The sequence below is a fragment of the Gavialis gangeticus genome, unplaced genomic scaffold (assembly GCF_001723915.1).
Source record: "Gavialis gangeticus isolate Ggan-Ray unplaced genomic scaffold, GavGan_comp1, whole genome shotgun sequence".
NCBI classification, from domain to species: domain Eukaryota; kingdom Metazoa; phylum Chordata; order Crocodylia; family Gavialidae; genus Gavialis; species Gavialis gangeticus.
This window is the reverse complement of record NW_017729024.1, coordinates 159,074,514-159,094,710: the sequence shown is the minus strand read 5'-3', so window position 1 is coordinate 159,094,710 and position 20,197 is coordinate 159,074,514. Positions and strand designations below refer to the sequence as shown.

The window sequence follows — 20,197 nt, the reverse complement described above, 5'->3', positions numbered from 1 at the left end:
GGCCTCTGCACAACACAGTCTCTGACTCCTCTTGCTTCTTGCCTGCTTCAGCTTCCTCCATCTTCTGCAGCATGTGAAAGAAACTGGTGTATGTTTGGAAATACTCACTCCAAAACAAGAAATAAGCTAACGTGAAAGAGTACAGAAGCTTGTCTCAATCTGGGCGACCCTTCAGTTTTCAGAAGTCCGTGAAGATAATAAAAATAAAGGATCAGAAGAAGCATAAACTGATTAAAGTTATAGCTCAGAAAATGAGACTGATTAGACAAAGTTTCATGTAGCAAAATTTGTATTCAATAAGTCTGGTGGGGGTTCCTTTTTTCTCAGCTCTTTTTCTAAAAATGAGTGCTTTCTGTATCTACTTGACACTGTGGAGGAGACTAAGTCCAGAATACATAATAAGTTTCTTTTACTATAATGTTGATGGCTTTACTATAATGTTTATAACGTTTTACTATAACGTTGATGGTTTCTTCTATTTTCAACTTTAATTTTTGCCTGCTTCTCATAAACTGGCAAAAACTAAGAGATGCTAGGTTCCTTAGAGTTCATCAAATTATAGCTCCATTTGTAACACAAATTAAAAGCATTTTACAGTAAATTCAATTAATACATTTGTAATTATTGTCTGAATAAACTATACTTTTAAATTTAATAAATATACCAAACATGATAATTTTATGAGCAATACATAATATATTTTATGTTCTTAAAGTAGCAAAGTGAATTTAGATTTGTAAAGGGTTCTAAGAAAATAAGTATTGCATATATTTCAATTTTTCCCAAAATTTCCAGGTTCTTTTGAAAAAATAAAGTTTTTCCCCATGGCTTCAAAATTTCCAGAAATGTTACATTTCTAGGAGTACTGTGTCCAGTTCTGGGGCCCCCACTACAGACAAGATGTGGACAAGTCGGAAAGAGTCCAGTGAAGGGCAATGAAAATAGTGAGGGGTCTGGAGAACATGACTTATAAGTAGAGACTGGGGGAACTGGGCTTATTTAGTCTAGAGAAGAGGAGACTGAGTGGGTATTTGATGGCAGCCTTTAACTACCTAAATGGTGGTTCCAAAGAGGATGGAGCTAGACTTACCATATTTACTCAAATACAAGATGACCTGAGTATAAGATTACTCCACTATAATTAGATTCTACACACAGAAAAATTATAAGTATATTATAATTTTCCATGTATGGAATCTAATTATTGAAGGACCATCTAAAATTTGTCCAACCCCCTGCCTCCCACTACTGCAGGTATTGAGGGGAAAGGTGATGAAATGGGCAGTAATGGGGCAGGTAGTGTGGGACAGACAGTGGGTGAGGCAGTAGTGGGGGCATGTGGTAGAGCAGGCAGAGGGCAGTAATGGGGCAAGCAGTGTGGAGGCGGTGGGCCAGGCAGTAAGAGAGGCAGGCAGCTTGTCCTCTGCTGTCTGTCCCTCACCACTTACCCCTCATTGTACCTGCCCCACCCACCACAGACTCATGTTGCCCTGATTGCCCTTTCCCCTGTTCCTTCCTCCTTCCCTCTCTACACCACTTCTCCCATCTGCAGCCTGAGATCCCCACTCTGCTTCTTCCCATCTCCCCTCAGAAAGTTTTTCCCTACCTGCCTCCCCTTCACCTCCCCTCTTATCATTTCAGGAAGCCAGCACCACTGCTAGGGATGGACTGGAGCCATGCTCCATGGTCCAGGCTACAGCAGGGATAGAGCCTGCCAGCATGGAGCAAAGGTAAGGAGAAGTGCAGCAGAGGAGGAGAGAGATACGGAAGTAGCATGGGGGGGTGGAAACTGAGGGCTATGGGGTAGGAGTAGCAGGTTGTGCAGAGGCAGCAGGGGGGGAGGTTGGGGCTGAAGCTGTAGCAGCTGCCTGTCCCCTGCCCCTCCCCACACTGCCTTGTGCTCAATTGTAAGGTACAGGGCTTCCTACTAGGGCTGTCCAAAGCTTTGGTCACTGATTTGATTTGGCAGAGATTTGGCCCAATTTGATGTGAATCTCCACATCTGAATTGAATCAGGAGGCCCTTTAATCTCTCTGAATCAAATCAGAACTTCTAAATCGATTTGGAGAGATTCAGAGAGATTCGATGATTTGGACATAGACACAGTTTTATACCTTTTTTTCTACATACCTCAAGGTACCAGGCGGCTCATGAATGCTGAGATGGTAGGGCAGATGGAGCATCCCACGGGAGTGCAGGGGGGTTCCCAGCGCTCTCGGCGGGAGACCCAGATGTGGACTAGAACCACTTCTGGTCCACTAACGGGCCCACTGCAGAGTGCGCAGGGTACACCCCCCTGCCCCACTTGGCAATTGGTGCCTCCTGGGTCTGGGAGAGGACACCCAGGGTCCCCCCGTGGCTGATCACTGAGCTGGAATATCGAGGTATGTAGAAAAAACATTTAAAGCTGTGTCTATGGCTGAATCACTGATTCTCTGAATCAGAATTGAATCTTCAGATTCAGATTTGGCTGAATCGAATCAGGATGGTGATCCAAATCAACAAATCAAATCACTGCCCCCAAAACAGGCCAAATCCGAATCAAACATGGCCCGCTTCACCCACTCCTACTTCCTACCCTATGTTAAATGTGAAGAAAAAGTGCATCTTCTAATCAAGTAAATACAGTATATAGATCACAAGCTTTCATTACACACACACCCATACATACACATATATATTTATGTATGCATATCTACATATATACATACTTAGTTTGGTTATTCTATAAGGTGCAAATCTACCCTGCCTTCTAAAAAGAAGTTGTCAGATGGCAGCATGTTTCCTTGAAGCACCTGATAACCTGGAACTGGCTCTCTATCAAGATTTGTGGTTGATTAAGATAAACTCCAAAGTTTATCTTAGTGAGTGCACATCCTTGTATAATTAGGAAATGCCCTGTAATAAAGTCATAGAAAAGTAGGGTTGGAAGGGACCTCCAGAGTTCATTTAGTCCAACCCCCTGCCTAAGGCAGAATCGCCCCTATCCAAACCATCCCATACAACCATAATCTAAATTCTGCATAAGACTACCCTCAACCCTGAAACAACACAGACCTAATACCTTAATCTATGACAGGTAAAGCAGGAGAACCATGGCAGCCAATAAAATTTTGTCAATACATGCTCAAGAGGTAGAGGGCCATTCCCCCTGCTGAAGAGGAAGGCAAAACCCCCCAGAATCCGCACCAATCTGACCGTGGTATAAAATTCCTTCCTCACCCCAAATATGGCAATTGATAGTCAGGGATAGTCAACTTTGCTCCTAGCAGGAGAATGGGCACAATCCAATTGAAGTCTCCAACTTTAGCTGTAGCCAACACCCAGTGCCTCTGGAGAGGTGTAAAAACACCCTGACACATATAGCAGAAAAAGCAGGGGGAGGCAGGGAGTGATGGTAACCAGCAACACCTAGAAGCATGGGAAATATCCATGGTAGAACACAGGCATAGCTATGCCTCGATCATCCCTGACCAGTGTCTGTCCAACCTCTTCTCAAACACCTCCAGTGATGTAGAGTCCAACTTTCCTAGGCAGTCTATTTCATTGCCTCATTATTCTCACAGTGAAGAAGTTTTGCCAAATAGCCAATCTAAATTTACTTTGCTGCAACTTCAAACCACTGATTCACATCCTCCTTTCTGTGGCAAGAGAGAGAAGGTGCTTTCCCCCTTTTTTATGGCAGCCCTTCAAGTATTTAATGACTTCTATTTTGTTCCCTCTTAAGCACCTTTTTTGCAAGCTGAACATACCTAGCTCCTTCAGCCTCTCCTCATATGCTTGCCTTCCAAGCCCTTGATCATCTTTGTTGCCCACTGTGAGGGTGTGTATCCAGGAGACATGTCATTCACTCCATTACTCCGCTACTTTGAATTCTCCCTTGTTACTCTCCCACCAAGCCTTGATGTTTAGAGGGAAAAAAGAGAAAAGAAGGGAAGTGAGATATTCAACACAGTCAGTGGTAGGACTTGAGGGCAAGCTGTTTCTTCACAGAGCTTCACCTCCCTTACATACTGCCCTTACTACTGCTATCTTGGCTCAGGCCCATGATCTTTCTTGACGTCTCATCTTCTTGTTAAATGCTAGGTGGTAATAGGCTACTGATCAGTCATTCCAATTGCTTGCCTGCAGGGGTTGTCGGTTAGCAGTCCAACCCTTGCTGACTCATTCAACGAATCAATTATTTTCGAACCCATCCATTTGCAAATCCCTCCTTGCTACTTCACTCCTTTGATCTTTACTTATACTTCCTCGATCAATGGGTTTATCATCACTGGAGGAATCCTTATTTAGACACTATCAATTAACAAGTCCATTATTGCTCGATTATTCCCAGCCTTACAGTTCCTCATTTAATGAGTTTGCCATACATCAGCTTAGCCCCTTCACAAAACACATCTAAGATGGGTTGTTTCATGGGTCACCCCTTTCCTGGTTCCCAGACCAATTAGTCAAATTTATCCCATCTCTAACACCATCACTGAACCCTTCTTTTTTGACTCACCAGTTCCGGTCCTGCTCTCTCTGCAATGGCTCTTGGTGCCATCTCTCCTGTTGAGGGGTTTATCCTCTCCCTGTCCATCTATGTCCTTGACACAGGCTCCCTGCTCTGCCTTGGTCCCCAACCCTGGCTTCCAGCTACGGCTTGGTCCCCAGCTCCAGCCTCTGGCTCTGACTAGTAGCTCTGTCTCTGCATTTCCATGCGGAGCACATGAGCTCTGAGGATCCTGTGCCTTCCCCTCACCAAGAAAACTCTAAGTATGCTGGCTTCCTCTCTCGGCTTCCAGTGGAACTCCTGGCAGCCAACAGGAGCCTGCCCTGGCTGCATGTGGCAGCAAACCACCCAGGCTAACCATGCCAGGCATGGCCTGTCTTCAGACAGGCAGCCATGCATTTCCGACAGCTGCACTGCAACCCCTGGGTCCAGAGGTAAGTTTCTGTGTGGGTTCCGATCCAGAAGGCCAGTGTGTGGTCTGAACCCAGTGCCCTTTTACACCCACTTCTGGAACCTCTCTAACTTCTCCATGGCCTTTTTACAATGTAGAGACCAGAACTGCACACAGTACTCCAAATGAGGTCTACCAGTGCTGAGTAGAGAGGCACTATCACGCCGTGTCTTGCTTCTGTTGATGCAGCCTAAAACTGCATTTGCCTTTTGAGCCTGTGGTCTTCCAAGACTCCCAAGTCCTTTTCCATAGTGCTGCCATTCAGCCAGGTGTCCCCCATTTTGTACTTGTGTTTTTTACTATTCCTCCTGAGGTGTAGCACTGTGAATTTGTCCACACTAAATTAAGAAAAACTCCTGTTAGCTCTAACCCAATTTCCCAATCTGTTGACATCCTTCTGAATTGTGCTTGCATCCTCCAACATGGTCACAAACTTTCCTAGTTTCATGTCATCCACAAACTTGCTCAAGGAAGTTTCATTGCCAGCATCCAAATCATTAATAAACATATTGAACAGCACCAGGTCCCCCTGTGGGACTTCACTCACAAGTTCCTGCCATTCTGACATGGACCTGTTAATAATTATCTTTTGCTAATGGTTATTGAGCCAGTTATCTATCCACCTTGCAGTAGTTTTATCCAGCCCACGTTTCTCCAATTTGCTTATGAGAAGGTCATGTGGAACCTTGTCAAAAGCCTTTATGAAGTCCAGATTCACTATATCCACAGCATTCCCTTCATCCACCCAAGCAGTTACTTTGTAAAAGAGGGATATCATGTGACATGATGTGTTTTTCATAAACCTATGATGACTTCTTGTGTTCAGCCTTTCTTCCTCCAGATGCTTGCAAATGGCCTTCCTTAGGATATGCTCTAGTAACTTCCTAGGTATTGAAGTGAGACTAACTGGTCTGTAGTTTCCTGGATCTTCCCCTTTTTGCCTTTTTAAAAGAAGGGCATTACATTGGCTCTTTTCCAGTCTTCTGGTAGCTGGTCTGTCTCCCATGACTTCATTAAAGTCATTTCTAAGTACCCTGCCTCAAAACCATGCTGGTGCCCCTCTGTGGCAGTGCACCTTTGGTGCCTATCACTTAAAGGGCCAGAACAGGCAGCACATCAGCCTGCAGGTGGTTGTACTCCCAATCAAGAGTCATATGGCCAGCAGAAGGCTGCATGATTGGAAAGTGGGACCAGCTGCCTGATATAAAAATAGGCCCTGAGCAGTAGGGCCAGCAGTTTGCTGCAAGCAGCTGGAGCAGAACATTGCCCAGCTGGAGCGGCTGGTCACATAACATCTTGGAGGTACAGGGCAGGAACTATGGGGATGACGGGAGGTTCCTGGTCCTGGGGCATGACCTAAAACTACATCCTGCTGGGGCTGGATGGAGTGGCAGGGCTGCTGGTGGCGGGGCAGTCTCCAGAAAATGCCACACCTGTGCCTCCTCAGTGAAGGGTGAGTATGGGGCACCAGAAAGCGTGGAAGGGAAAGGCTAGGGAAGCAAACCCTGACAGAAAAACACAGGGGCCCGGGCCCAGGCCCATTGAGTGGGGCCTGAGGCAGGACCCAGGCCCATAGTGTGGGGCCTGGAGATGGGTCCAGGTTGTATGCATGCACCTGAGACCTGAATGGGCTATTAGGTCATGAATGGGGTACACGCATGTCTGCGGACACCTGAGACCTGTGGAGTGCAAGGCCCCATAGCCTCAGTGAGGAGTCAGTGTAGGATCTGGCAGCCATGTAGAGTAGGGCCTTATGGGACCTGAAGGACTGCACGTGGGCCAATGTGGGTTGACCAGAGTAGCCGAAGTGGAGGCCCTAGTGAGAGGGCAGAGGCTCAGGCATGTCAGGGTTCACCTGAGACAGAGTTTATATTTTGGATGCCATCTCCAAGGCATGGGACAGACATGGTATAGGGTAGGTCAGAGCTGTGTATAACAGCCTAGGCATCAGGGCATAAAATGGGCAGCCTCCAACATTATTACATCTTCTCTTATATGTCCAGTCATGGCAGGCAAGACAGGGCAGACTGCCCTAGATGGTCAACCTGGGCAGGCTGACTTTGGGACCAGCCTTGTAAATTCCCCCGTCACACGCTCACTTCCAGCCAGCAGGCCCTCCATTCCTGCTGAAACTTCTCACTCCTGACCCATAGCCCCCTGCCCCACCAACTCTGCTGCCCATGCAGCTCCCTGCTGCCCCCAAAGAACCCCCCAGCCCCTTCCCCTGTCTCCCCACCCTGCTGGCAGGTGTCCCAGCAGGTGTGCACACATGCATGTACACACATACACACTTACCTGCCTGCAGCTGCTGGGGCCCACACACAAAGTCTTTAAGAGGAGGCTAGATAAACACCTTGCTGGGGTTGTTTGACCCCAGTACTCTTTCCTGCCATGGCAGGGGGTCGGACTTGATGATCTGCTCAGGTCCCTTCCGACCGTACAAACTATGAAACTATGAAACTATGAAAGCACATGATACCTTGGCTTACAATCACCTCCTCCGCAACCCCCAGCCCCAAGCAGCTCCTTGCTGGGGCAAGCTGGGAAATTCCAGGAAAGCAGAGGCAGAGCAAAATCCCAGACATTTGCTGATATTTTGAAAAAACGCCCAGCCAGAGATGGGAGGACCCAAAAAGACAACATGTCTGGGAAAACCCAGACTTATGGTAACCCTACTTAAAGTCATAATTTTGTTAATTATTATTAAGTAGAAATGGAAAAAATGTGAGTTTGCAACTCTATGATTTTACTGTGTGAAATTTACGACTGACAAGTTATTTTAGTGTAGAATTCTAAGTTAAAAAAATACCAGGTGGTATTTTATATTTAAATCTTGAGACAAGCCTTAACTCAGTCACTCAAAATGTTTGTTTCCTTTGCAGGAGAGAGGCTATAAACAATTGGACAGTTTGGCCTAGAAGGACTTTCCAACCCATCTAGACTATCACCAAAGATCCTGCCATTTCTCTATCTAAAGTGGAAAAGACAGTGACAATTTTCCATTGAGTGAAATCAATAGCTTACCATCAGGGAAAATTCATGAGAGAGCTCTAAGTATTCAAAGTAACTAGAACTATTGCTGTAGAGTGAAACATGATGGCTATTAGTATTTTGAAAAGGATTTTAATCAATGAACTCACTGTTTGGTAACCTAACCATGTAACTTCTTAAACTTTAATAAATGCTTTATGGCCTTCTCTGACTACAAACCCTTATCTTCTTCTTTATCACCGTCTTCTTCCTGCTTGCTTCTTCACCACTTTCAGAAGTGTTGAAACTATCATACATTTCTTTCCAAGTCAGCGCCCTTTGTTGTTTTTAAGTACTATCAATTAGAGCTTGCCAAGCTTCTGAGCCCTGAATGTACAAAGTACAATCAAGGGGTGAGGGGAGAATGGTCATGCAGTCAAGTCACAGGACTGAGAGTCAGGAAACCTCTCCATTTGCAGTGACCTTGGACAGTCACTCAAGCTAAAATATTCACATGTGTGCATATATAATGCAAATTGTGATTTGCACACCCACTTTGGAAGCCAGCAAAGTTTTGCAGATGACCACTGTACAGTATGGATTGGCATCATCTGCAGACATTCAGTGGTAAAAAAATTTTACTTTTGCAGATGCATATATCTGCTGATTCATTTACTGTAATTAATTCATTGCTTAAAAACTGTGAAATTACTTAATTTCACATGCATATCTTCATAATATTACTATCTCACTATTAACCATAACTCCAAGAGAAAGCAAGCAACACCTGCTTATTGTTCTGCTTCTGTGCTAGAAAACTCAACAGAAAGCCATGGCCCCTTAATAGTTTTATGCTTCTTATTTAATATATCCATACTCATAAATTATTAATATATGTGTCTCAAAAGATTAAGATCATGCAAAAATGAGGTGAAGTTAGAACAATAGTTTTGAAATATACTACTCGAGTAATAATTTTCAAGTAAATTATTTGATTAATTTCATTATGCTTTTAAAATAATTGATAATTCCTCATCATTCATTAAATGGATGTGCATATACATGAATTATTCACACTGACCTATTTTTAACTGTGGAAAAATATCACAAGCAAAGCTTGAATTGTTTTATTTCTATTACCTTGTTATGTTATTGTAAGATGTATGAAAACCTTGCACTGAAAGCTACAAAAAATACTTGGTAATAAATTGTGCTTCTTGTCTCAGAAAGATTAACAGGAAAATATCTAAAGACTAAAATTCAAAGCCTGGCTCTGTACTTCCTGTCTTTTAGATCTTCTAACATGTAAATCGACCGTTACAAAGAGGATTAACTATTAGAATTGTACAGCTGAACTCCAACATTCAACCCTGTTCTTTATCCACAGCCAAGGAAGACCAGGTGTCCAGAATCCTAATGCCCTTCTTTTCAGTTTAGGCTTATATGAGCTGAATACTAAGCACAAGTCACCATTGTTTTCTAACTTTAATTTATTGGTGGCCTTAAGAACTGGCTATTTTACTGCTAATTGTACTTTAAATTGTTAGAATAAAGCCCCACAGCAATTGGAACTCCAAACACGCACTTTCATGAAGTACAGTTATTCAAAAAGAATTAAGTTACTTTATTTGGTTTTATTTTCCTTGTGGACAGTTTATTTTATCATTAGGAAATTGGATTTATACAGAGACCATTTAGTTTATGAAAAAGGGAAGAGTTTGCCTATTAAATTATTTTATGGTATTTTAATTATCTTCATGGTTTAAGCTCATCATTACTTACTGAATAAAACGTCAGAGGCTGAAGTAGAAATGTATTTGTAGTGTGAGAATGCAGCTTCCAAAAATCACAGTATTTAACCCCAAATCACTGAATTATTACTGTGCAATTAAAAAATAAGTTAGCATATAATGAAATATGCACTCAGACCCTTATGGGATATTTTATGCACATTACTCTAATTGTTTTCTTTAAGTATGCTTTCATCAGACCTTGAATGCAATGTAAGGACAACCTTGTTCAGCAGCTGGGTGGAATTTACTTCCCGAAAAACTCAAGTATTGCTGGAGTGATATACGTGACTCAGTGAACAGCTCTCTTCTCCTTGAGTCAATACTGAAATAGTGTCCCAATATGAAACAGAGATTTAAAGATGTAAATGGTAAATTCTTCTACAGATGATGGGGTTTTAGAGGGTGACATAACACTGAAATCCTGGGTGTATCTACAGGTGAAATTGCAACACAATACATTCTGACTAGTTCATGCCAGAGTTTATTGTTCCTGGGCACAGTGTTTACATGTGCTCTCAGGACCATAGCACATTCAGCCTGGGCAGCGCAACTCGAGCTGGCAGGAGGTCTGGTGGGTCAGCCTACCAGCCTGGAGCTGCTGCCCCCTGGCTCAGTGTGCTGCAGAGGGGCTGGCTAAGGCACAAGGGTGCTACAGACCTCCATCAGGGGTCTAGCCATCAGGCAACTCCCGCACTGTAGCATCCTTGGGCCCCAGCCAGCACCGATCACCATCTACATGTGCATTGCAGCTAAATAAATAACTCCACCATTGGATAGTACTTGTGTCAAGCAATACTAACCTACAGTGGGGTTAATTAATTTGCTCTGGCCTAATAGTGCTGCATGTGTAGATAGAGATCCTTTACTGTGGATCCCCTTTCCTTGGGCTGTAACCTTGTCATAGTGGAGAGGCTTGTGTGTTCCCATGACCTTCGGAGCTATGTCATTTGGAGTCTTGTACTCTTGGTAGGTTCTTCCTTGGCAAAGAGATCTGAGGTGAGGTTCCAGACTAAACATGGTCCAAACTCCTGAAGACCCCAATGGAGGAACAGACATACTTGAGGACCCACTGGTTCTCCGTGGCTGTGAAGGTGGATGAGGGCTGCAGTGGGTTGGAGGTCTCTGGTTATCTTGGACATCCTTACCACTGGGTTCAGGGTTCCCTCCTGTCAAGCTCATGTGGTTTTCATTTGTGCACCAGCTTGCCCATATTAAAAGACGTCATGCACAGGCCTCTGCCAAGGAAGTTAACATCTCCCACAAACCAAGTCCTCTGGCAATGGATGACTGGTGGTGGGGACAGGGACAGTGATTTCTGGGAGTCCCTAGTCACAAATCTGGATGTAGGGGTCAGTCATGTGATGGTCATTTTGCACTTACCAAGACAGAAATACAATTAAGCAGCTGCAGCCATGACTGAACAGTCCTCTTTAAAATCCCCTCTGTTCACCCTGAATGGAGAAGGAGCTAAAAAAGGTGCCCTAAACATAAGCTGTCTCAAACTCCCCTTCCTGGGTTGCCGCATCCAGTGAGATCACTCTACTTATGACTGAAACCAACAAAATAAAGTTCTGAAGCTCACCACATGGAATGTCCGCACTACGGGACATCAAGAAACAGTGGTAGCAAGTGAAGGCCATGGAGATCCAAAGTTTCACTGACAAACATGACATAAGCAACGCTGGAAGGAGCACTTCAAGATTCTTCTCAACTGTGAATCTGAGGTCTCAGCTGCCACCATCAAGTCCATTCTTCAACACCCAGTAATAGAACCTTTTGCTGATCTCCCATCCTTCAAGGAGGTCTGGCATGTCATCACACAGACCAAGAAAAATAAGGTGCCAGGCTAAGATGGCATTCCCACAGAGTTAAGTTCCACCTGACTTAAAGAATGCCAATATTGTGACCCTCTTCAAGAAAGGGGACAAGTCAGTGTGTGGGAACTACTGAGGCATTGCCCTCCTCTCCATTACTGGGAAGATTCTTACTCGCATCCTTCTGAATCACCTCCTCCCCCTTGCCAAACATGTCCTTTCAGAATCCCACTGTGGCTTTAGATCATCTCAGGGTACCACCAACATGATTTTTGTTGCACAACAGATCCAGGAGAAATGTAGAGAGCAACACCAGGAGCTGTTTATGGCATTCATTGTCCTAACTAAGGCCTTCAACTCCGTTAATCATGAAGCCTTATGGAAGGTGCTGCCTAGGTTTGGTTGTCTACTGAACTTCATCAGCATCCTCAAGCTACTCCATGATGGGATAATGGCTACAGTCCTTTACAATGGACCAGAGACAGACCCATTTACCATCTGTACTAGCATCAATCAGAGCTGTGTCATCGCCTGACCCCATTTTTCCATCTACCTTGCTGTGATTTTTATTTTTATCTGTAACTCATCCGTGGCTGCCTTCCTCCCAGAATTTGGGTTGAATATCGAATGGACAGTCAGCTTTTCAACCTGTGGTGCCTTCACAGCAATACAACAGTTACCAAAACAGGCATCTCCAACCTTCACTACACTGATGACTGTGTTATCCTCATGCACACTGAGACCTATCTGCCATCCAACCTTAACTTTTTCTCAGATACTTATCACAGCCTGGGACTCTTCCTTAACATTAGGAAAACCAAGATGCTCCATCAGCTGGCACCAGAACAAGCAGCTCCCCCTCCCCTCCACAATTACCATTGGTGAATAACCCCTGGAAAATATTGAGCACTTCCTATACCTTGGCAGTCACCTCTCCGTCAGTCAGTCTTGATGTAGAAATCAAACATAGGATTTGCTGTGCCAGCATATCCTTCAGAAAGCTACTTTGCCATGTCTTTGCTGACTGAGATTTGCAGATGGAAACTAAGAACCTGATCTACAATGCAGTGTTTATCCTCACGTTCCTCTATGGATGTCATATCAAAGATGTGGGTGACATATTGAAGCCACCTTACACACCTGGCATGGTTCCATCAGTTTTGCATCAGGAAGATCCTTCACAGTAGATGGGAAGACCACTGCACCAATGCCAGCATCCCCTTTGCAGCTAACATAACCAGCATTCAGGCAAAGATCATGAAACATCAACTCCTCTGGAGTGGCCACTGTGTGCAGATTTCTGACGCTCGTCTCCCAAAGCAAGTCCTCTTCTCTCAACTTAGTCATGGTTGAGAGAAGGGTTGCCTGTGCAGTTCATCAGCTGCTTTTATTGCTGGCTGGTGGTGTCGCCAACAGATGATGTCAGAAAAGACTGCTGCCCGGCAGATTCAAAAGCTGGCGGCAGAGGAAAGGCTGGGGAGATGGCAGGGATGCCTGAGGATGAAGTTGCTCCCTGGGCAGCATCCCAGGAAGGTCTGCAGCCCTGGTAGGGGCAGGACAGAGATCCTCTGAAAGGGTCTCACACACATTAAACAGCAGGACAACTGGGATAAAGAGGGATGATGTCAAGGGATTGTAAAGACCTTAAACATCAGACTTGTGAATGGGGTGGGCAGAGACCCGCACCCAGATCTTTTCATTATTTCTTTTCTTTTCTTTGTTCCACTTTATTTTGGAGGACACCTGGAGTTCTGACCAAAGAAAGACCCTCCATGGGTCCAGGGTTACAAAGGAAGATCAAGGCAGGATTGGCAGGAGCCTCGGAGGAAGGCAGGGACAATCATACACCTCGCGGTCATCCGGGATAGGCAAGTCAAGAGACAGGCCGACGATCCACCATCCGGCAGTCCTGAGGGTTAGCGCATGGCTGGGGTGTAGGGGAGGTGGAGCCCCAAGAATGCCTCTGGCAGGTAGTACCTGGTCAGCAAGAATCCCTGGGAAGGACCCTCACCACTGAAGAAGAGAAGACCAAGTCGTGACAGGCAAGTGTCGGGGCTTCCCTCAGGGTGGAATGCGACCTAACACCTAGGTCCTGGGGACATACCCGTCAGGCGGAGTCGAGTGAATGCTCAAAGGCTGCCCAAGAGCACCTATACAAGGTCAGATGGGGCAATGTCTTCTTAAAAAAGAGTAGTTTATCAGGAGTATAGGATGTAGCCGTGTTGGTTTAAGGGTATAGGCAGACAAGGTTCTTTGGGCAAATCTGATATCTTTTATTAGACCAGCTTAAATCGTTGGAAAAATTCTTCTTTGCAAACTTTCACATACAAATACAAATACCTGTCATCATGAGGATGCTTCCTCATCCTGATGACGGGTATTTGTATCCAAAAGCTTGCAAAGAAGAATTTTTCTAACTATTTCAGTTGGTCTAATAAAAAGATATCAAATTTACCCAAATAGTTTATCAGCATATTTTAACATAAACCTTTTAAGTGTATTTCCAGTCACATACAACACTAAAAAGAAAAAATCTATCAAGGAATGGAAAAATCTATCCTTTTACCTCATAAGGCAAGAAAGGAGCTAACTTGGTTCTTTCAGTTATATTGGTCCAAATCCTTGGATGATGTAAATCCTGCCTATATCATTTGCCAACCTGACCCTATAAGTCTTGATGCTGATTCATTGCCTATCCCATCAAAACACAGCTCCTAAAAGTGGCTTCTGTTAAACACTAAAATATGTACATTTCATATACACACATTTATACACATACATATACACAACCCCCATATATATATATATGAAAGTGTGCATATGAAATGTACATATTTTAGTGTTTAACAGAAGCTGCTTTTAGGAGCTTTGTTTTGATTTTGATATAGACATTCCTATATACAATTTATTTATAAAGAATTGTAAATAAAAATTAAGAAAAAAATGAGGTATACACTTGATAATAGGATGGAATTAATTTTACATGTTACTTGTAAAATGATATTTTATAAAACGTAATATCAGAGTAGATTTCATTTTTAATTAAACATTCTAATGCATTATATTTGTCTTGGGAGCTCTTAAATATGTCACTGAATGTTAATATGTAACTTACAGCATTTTTCATATACTTTTCCATTGAGCATAAGCGATCCCAAAGCATTACAGCTACAGAATGCAGATTTGCAGATCTGTATGAACTAGCTTATTTGTCACTGAAATGCAGCCACTTCTTAAGAGGAGCATAGAAGGTTTTTAATGGATGCAAAAATGTTAAGTGAAAAAATGTTGTTCAAAGAAAACAGTAGGGTAACTTCAGTGGGCAGAATATAATTATGTGACTTTGGTCAAGAACCTTAAATAACAGCCCTGCTTTTGACAATACTGCTGCAAGAATCTCTAATATGTGTCCAGCAATTTAACTTTATATCTAATGCAAATAAAGCTAGCACAGGGGTGGGCAAAATATAGCCTGTGAGCCAGATCTGCCCCTTGCAGGGTTTTTTTTCCAGCCCACAGTGGGTCCTTCAGTCCCACCTGGCCCGGACACCATCCCACCATGGCACATCCTGCTACCCCCTTGGCACGCAGTGGCGCTGGAGTGGTTCTGCAACTGGACTGCCTTTCTAGGGAGCCCAGGTGGTGGCAGCAACTTCCAGCTGCTGTCACCTCTGGTCCCACCCCATGGTATCAGTGGGGACCTTTGTACAGCCCTGTCCCACCCCGTGTCTGCTGCGAACTCACCTACTCATACTGAACAACTGTGGAGCACAAGTGTGCTTGGCATGGGGAGAAAAGCAGCCCCTCCCCATCACCACTGCCCAGCACTTCCTGCAGCAGCTGCCCAGAGCCCACACTGGACTGCCATGTGTCTCCATTGCTGTCACCGCTGCCTCCAAGCTGTTCAGTAGGACAGTAGAGGTGACACAGAGGAGACACAGGGCAGCCTAGCATGGGCTCTGGGAGGCTGCTTCAGGAAGCGCTGGGCAGTGGCGAGGGAGAGGGGCTGCTTTTTCCCCCACACTCAGCACACTTCTGCCCTGCTGGCACTGGTGCTGCTGCACCTGTTCAGTGTGAGCCAGTGAGTCCACAGCAGGTGTGGGGAGGTTGGGGTTGCACGTGGGTCCCTGCCAGTACCATGGGCCTGGGGCCAGCAGCTGCTGCCCCATCTCAGCTGCATGCCCAGGCGGCATCAGGAAGCACCACAGCCGGGGCTGGGTTGGGGCTGTGGGCATGTCTGTCTGATCCACTCTTGCTGGGGTCAGTCTAGAGCAGGTGTAGTGTGGGCTGAGGCTATGCACTGCTGACAGTGGCAGGCAGGCACCACAGGGCACACAGGCTCCAGGCTATTGTGGGGCACGGGTAGGGGCAGGGGCATGTGTTGACCAGCTCAGGGGGGTGCACACGAGGGGTCCCATGCACACGTCCACCACACCCACAAACCTTCCCCCACAAACCCCACAACCACACCCTCCCCACACACAATCACACACCCTACAAACACTGCACCCACCCACACCCTCCACAACCCTCCCCACACGCACCCTCTGACACACACACCTGCGTGCCTCTGGCAGAAGCCCCACTCACTGACCTACACATGCACCCCCTCCACACACACCCCATACCTACCCACACATCCCCACAAACACCCCCACAAGCTCCCATATCCACACACACACCCTCCCCCACACCCCACATATACATACATCCACACACACACCCACAACCCCCCACAAACCCCATACCCACTCACCCCTCCACACACTCTCAATATACAAGAGTAAGACCTCATTTTGAGCTATTATGCAATCATCTCTATATACACAACACAAACACACACAAATCAGGACAAAAATATATTTTTAAAATAAAATTAAAATATGTTATTGTGGAAGTTTCATTTTCAGTATATAATTTGGGCGGGGAGGGTTCAGTTCCAAGGTGGCAAACCCCCTTCCCAAAAAGAGTACTTCTGGTGCAACGGGAGGGACTTCCAATGGCAAAGGTCAGGAGGCAGGGAGCAGGACTTCCAGTCCCAAGATGGTGACCATGGGTCGGGGCACCTGTTAAGGGGCGAGGCTACCCTTATGGCCCTCGACAGCTCGCCAAAGCTCATTAAGCAGACCTCAAGCCAAAATAATTGCCTGCCCCTGGTCTAGCAACACAGAGAGCTTTTAACAAGATCCTGAGTAACTAGTGTAGTACTAACTCACCAATGCCAACTGCTTTTTATGAGTCCTGACACTAAGTGTGTATGACTTTATCATGCATATTTTGAGAGACCCATCAGGATTTTAGAATGAGCCACATTTTGATTCCTATAATTCCTACAGATATAATTCTCAAGAAAAATTTGCACCTTGCTGCAGCAAAGGATCTTGCTGGGATCCTTTGACCCTAGCTGACTTCCTGCCCCTTGGGCAGGGGGCTGGACCCAATGATCTTCCAAGGCCACTTCCAGCCCTAATGTCTATGAAATCTATTAATTCCTTCACTTGTATACAAAAGACCTGAGAAGATCTTTGTTTAAACTGTGTGGCTGAAAAATTAGTGTGTAACATCATCCCTGTGACATATATGTTTAATATATATATTTTTTAAACTGCATAACACTTTTAGTCCTTCTGAAAGTGAATAGGATAAAAGGGTCCATACTTCTACACTAACAGGAAGATAAAGAGAGTGCTAAAACTCTCCTAGGCACTTCAATTTTGAGACTGTATGTCTATCAGTACTTTCGAAATTTGATACTGTCATGTGATAGAGTTTTGGCAGGGTCATAGACTGTATACACTGGGTCCTTTGCTGTTATCTAGGGCTCAAATAAATTGTATTGGATCCACAAATCTACAGTTTTGTTCCCACGTATAGAAAGCTTATTGTATGTAAATAGAAATGAGACCAAACCTTCAGAACAGGACTACAATGAGTCAACCTGCTAGAAAAATATTTTATTCACGTGAGTGCTTAATTTTAAAGATCAATTGCTCCCAAAGTATGTCAATAATCGTATGTTTTGTTGGTTTATTTTAATGCTTGGGGGAATGCTATAAATTGCCAATCTGGCTGCAAATACACAGATATTTATGAAATGCTACTCCCTTATTCTGCCTATCCTATGGCTTTTTCTTTAATTTTGCAAACATCAGAGGCCAGCATGTTTGGTTAGCCCATTTGTTATTAATTCATGGATATAGCTCCTGCAGGAGTCTATCTGGCTATATCTGGACATAGGTCCTGTGGGGGTATAGATGTTAGAATATTCTATACGGATAACACTTCTCAAATCAGTGTTTGTTACCAGCAGTAATGAGCAGAGGTAGGGAAGTATTTTTTCCTGTAAATGGTGAAATTATAATTTAATGTAATGCTGACTATATCAGGACAGAGTTTTCTGATCCTCCTATAAAGAAATGCAACAGAAAGCAGTCATATCAAATACTGATGAAAAATACTATTTCTATAGCAAAGCAATTGCTGAACAAAAAGAAAATAAGTTTAGAATATAAGAGAACAATCTGAAACCCTATCTTTTATTCTCAACTTGTGTTTTGTATCAAGTAAACTCACTGGCCAGTGTGCTATAGTATCTGTAATACTTGGTCATTAAACATAGGGAAGAGATACTTCAATTCAGAGGTACAAGCAAAATTAGAATATTATTCTGCATATTATCAAATGTTCTGACTCTCAACAGTATTGCTTACCTAGAAGAACCAAATAAAAAGCTAAAGAATCACAGAATAGCTATTGCTGGCACCCCACAAATAGCAGAGTACCATTCACATTCCTGCAGTAGGGAAACTTACCCCTTCTCAGACTGGCCATAGTTCTCTGCCCCCTTGTTTAATAATGCATTAATTATCTGGCATCCTATCTCAGAGCACTTAATCAGCTATCAAAACTGATGCACCCATTGACATTGGAACCAGCTGAGACAGAGACAACTTTTATTACCAATCTGCAGCTATGATTAAAGTTTGTACTTCCTCATGAAATACTACTACTCTTAAGGGATCTGAATGCGTTTTACCATCTGAGATCATCTTGGTTATGAGCATGTTGTGGGACAGTTTGGATCAGGGTTATCAAATGAAAATACAGACTACCTCCTTTCTTTCTCTACTTCACAGTCCTACCTTCAGGATTCTTGATGCCTGTGTTTAGACATTCAGAAGTAAACTTGTCTATTGAATAATGGTTGCACAAGAAAGGACACTGATCACATTAGAGCTTTCATGTAAAGTTATCAAATCCTGTTACATCTTCCGTGGTACTAAAATTCCTTCAGATACAGACCAACATCTTCTTGTAGCCTATATTACTATTACTTTCATGCACTTAGCAAATGTAGAACATGCAAAGTCTACAACATAAAATAAGTGTGAGAATTCTGAAGTCACTCAACAATATGTCATAGACATTCAAACCAGATCATTAGAATATCTGCAGATGAAATCATCAGATGTTAAACAGCCGTGGTTGACTGAGAATACATACCATAAACGACAGGCAAAAACTGAGGCCCAACAGCTTAAAGCTGAATTCAAGAATCTACAAAAGATACTTAGGGCAAAGATGGACAAAAAGAGGCTTTCTATAAATGCTAAGAAAGGGCTAGCTCATAATAACCCCTGTATACCTCAAACAACATACAACTGTCATCAGTGGCTCCATCCCAATATGAAAAGGCAGATGTCACTTTCAGTTTTTGTGATGAGATGGACTGAATACTACATGTTCATACTCAATCACTCAGCAGGCACATCATGCTACTTTCTAGATGTTCAGGCTTTGAGTACGTAAGATCAGTGATAGCCAGCCTTTTTGGCAAGCATGTCACAAATGAGGCCTGCATCCTCCCAAGTGTCACCCTGGGCACTTGTACATGTGACACCATTAACATGTACATGGGATGAAAATGTCATTTCATGTGGCTTAAGGGCATCGCATTGTACATGTGCAAGATATTTGGGGGTTTAAAATGACTTTGTATCATTGTAAAATAAACTACATCTGGATGTAATTCAGTTTGCAATGTTGCAAATTACAACAATGCAGCTGGCAGCTCATCCCCCCACAGCCATGGGAGAGGCAGGCAGGCTCCCAGCCTCCACCGAAAAAAAAGGATCAGGCTCCTTACTGCTTGTGCCTTTAGCAGGCACCTGCTGAAAGCAGAAGCAGCGAGGGGCCCAATCCTGCTTTTCTTTTTTTTTTGGTAGAGTTTGCCTACCTCTCCCATGGCCAAAGTTGAACTGCCAGTGGGCCAAGCAGCCCCTGAGCTGTAAGGGTCCCCCAGTCCTTCCTTCCACAGCAGAGGCACCCCTGCAGGGCCACCTGGCTGGGCTGCTAGCGGGCCAGGTGCTGTCCCAGCTCAGAGACAGCATTTGGCCCAATCCAAGTGTTCCCTGATCCTGCCCAGGGAGCAGCACCCAGCAGGCTTCCAGTGGGCAGGCTCAGAGAACAATCGTTGCATTGGGCCAAGTGCTGCCTCTGAGCTGGGGTAGCACTCAGCCCACTAAAAGCCCACCTGGGTGGCCCTGGAGGGTGCAACCACCACAGAGGGAAGCACCGGGGACTCCCGCAGCTCTGGGGCTGCTCAGCCCACCGACCTCTCACCCCCCCAGCTATGGGCACACTCAGGCTCCCACAAAAAAAAAAAAAAAAGGGA

The 20,197-nt window shown here is 44.4% G+C and overlaps 1 long non-coding RNA gene across 1 annotated transcript; it reads right to left on the bottom strand.

The window, feature by feature from the left end:
* Positions 1-314: 314 nt before the first annotated feature.
* Positions 315-679, bottom strand: LOC109298266. The gene is made up of 2 exons (XR_002097570.1): positions 462-679; positions 315-406 (listed from the first exon to the last, which is right to left on the bottom strand). It is a non-coding gene; the product is annotated as an uncharacterized LOC109298266 (long non-coding RNA).
* Between the last annotated feature and the right edge of the window lie 19,518 nt (positions 680-20,197).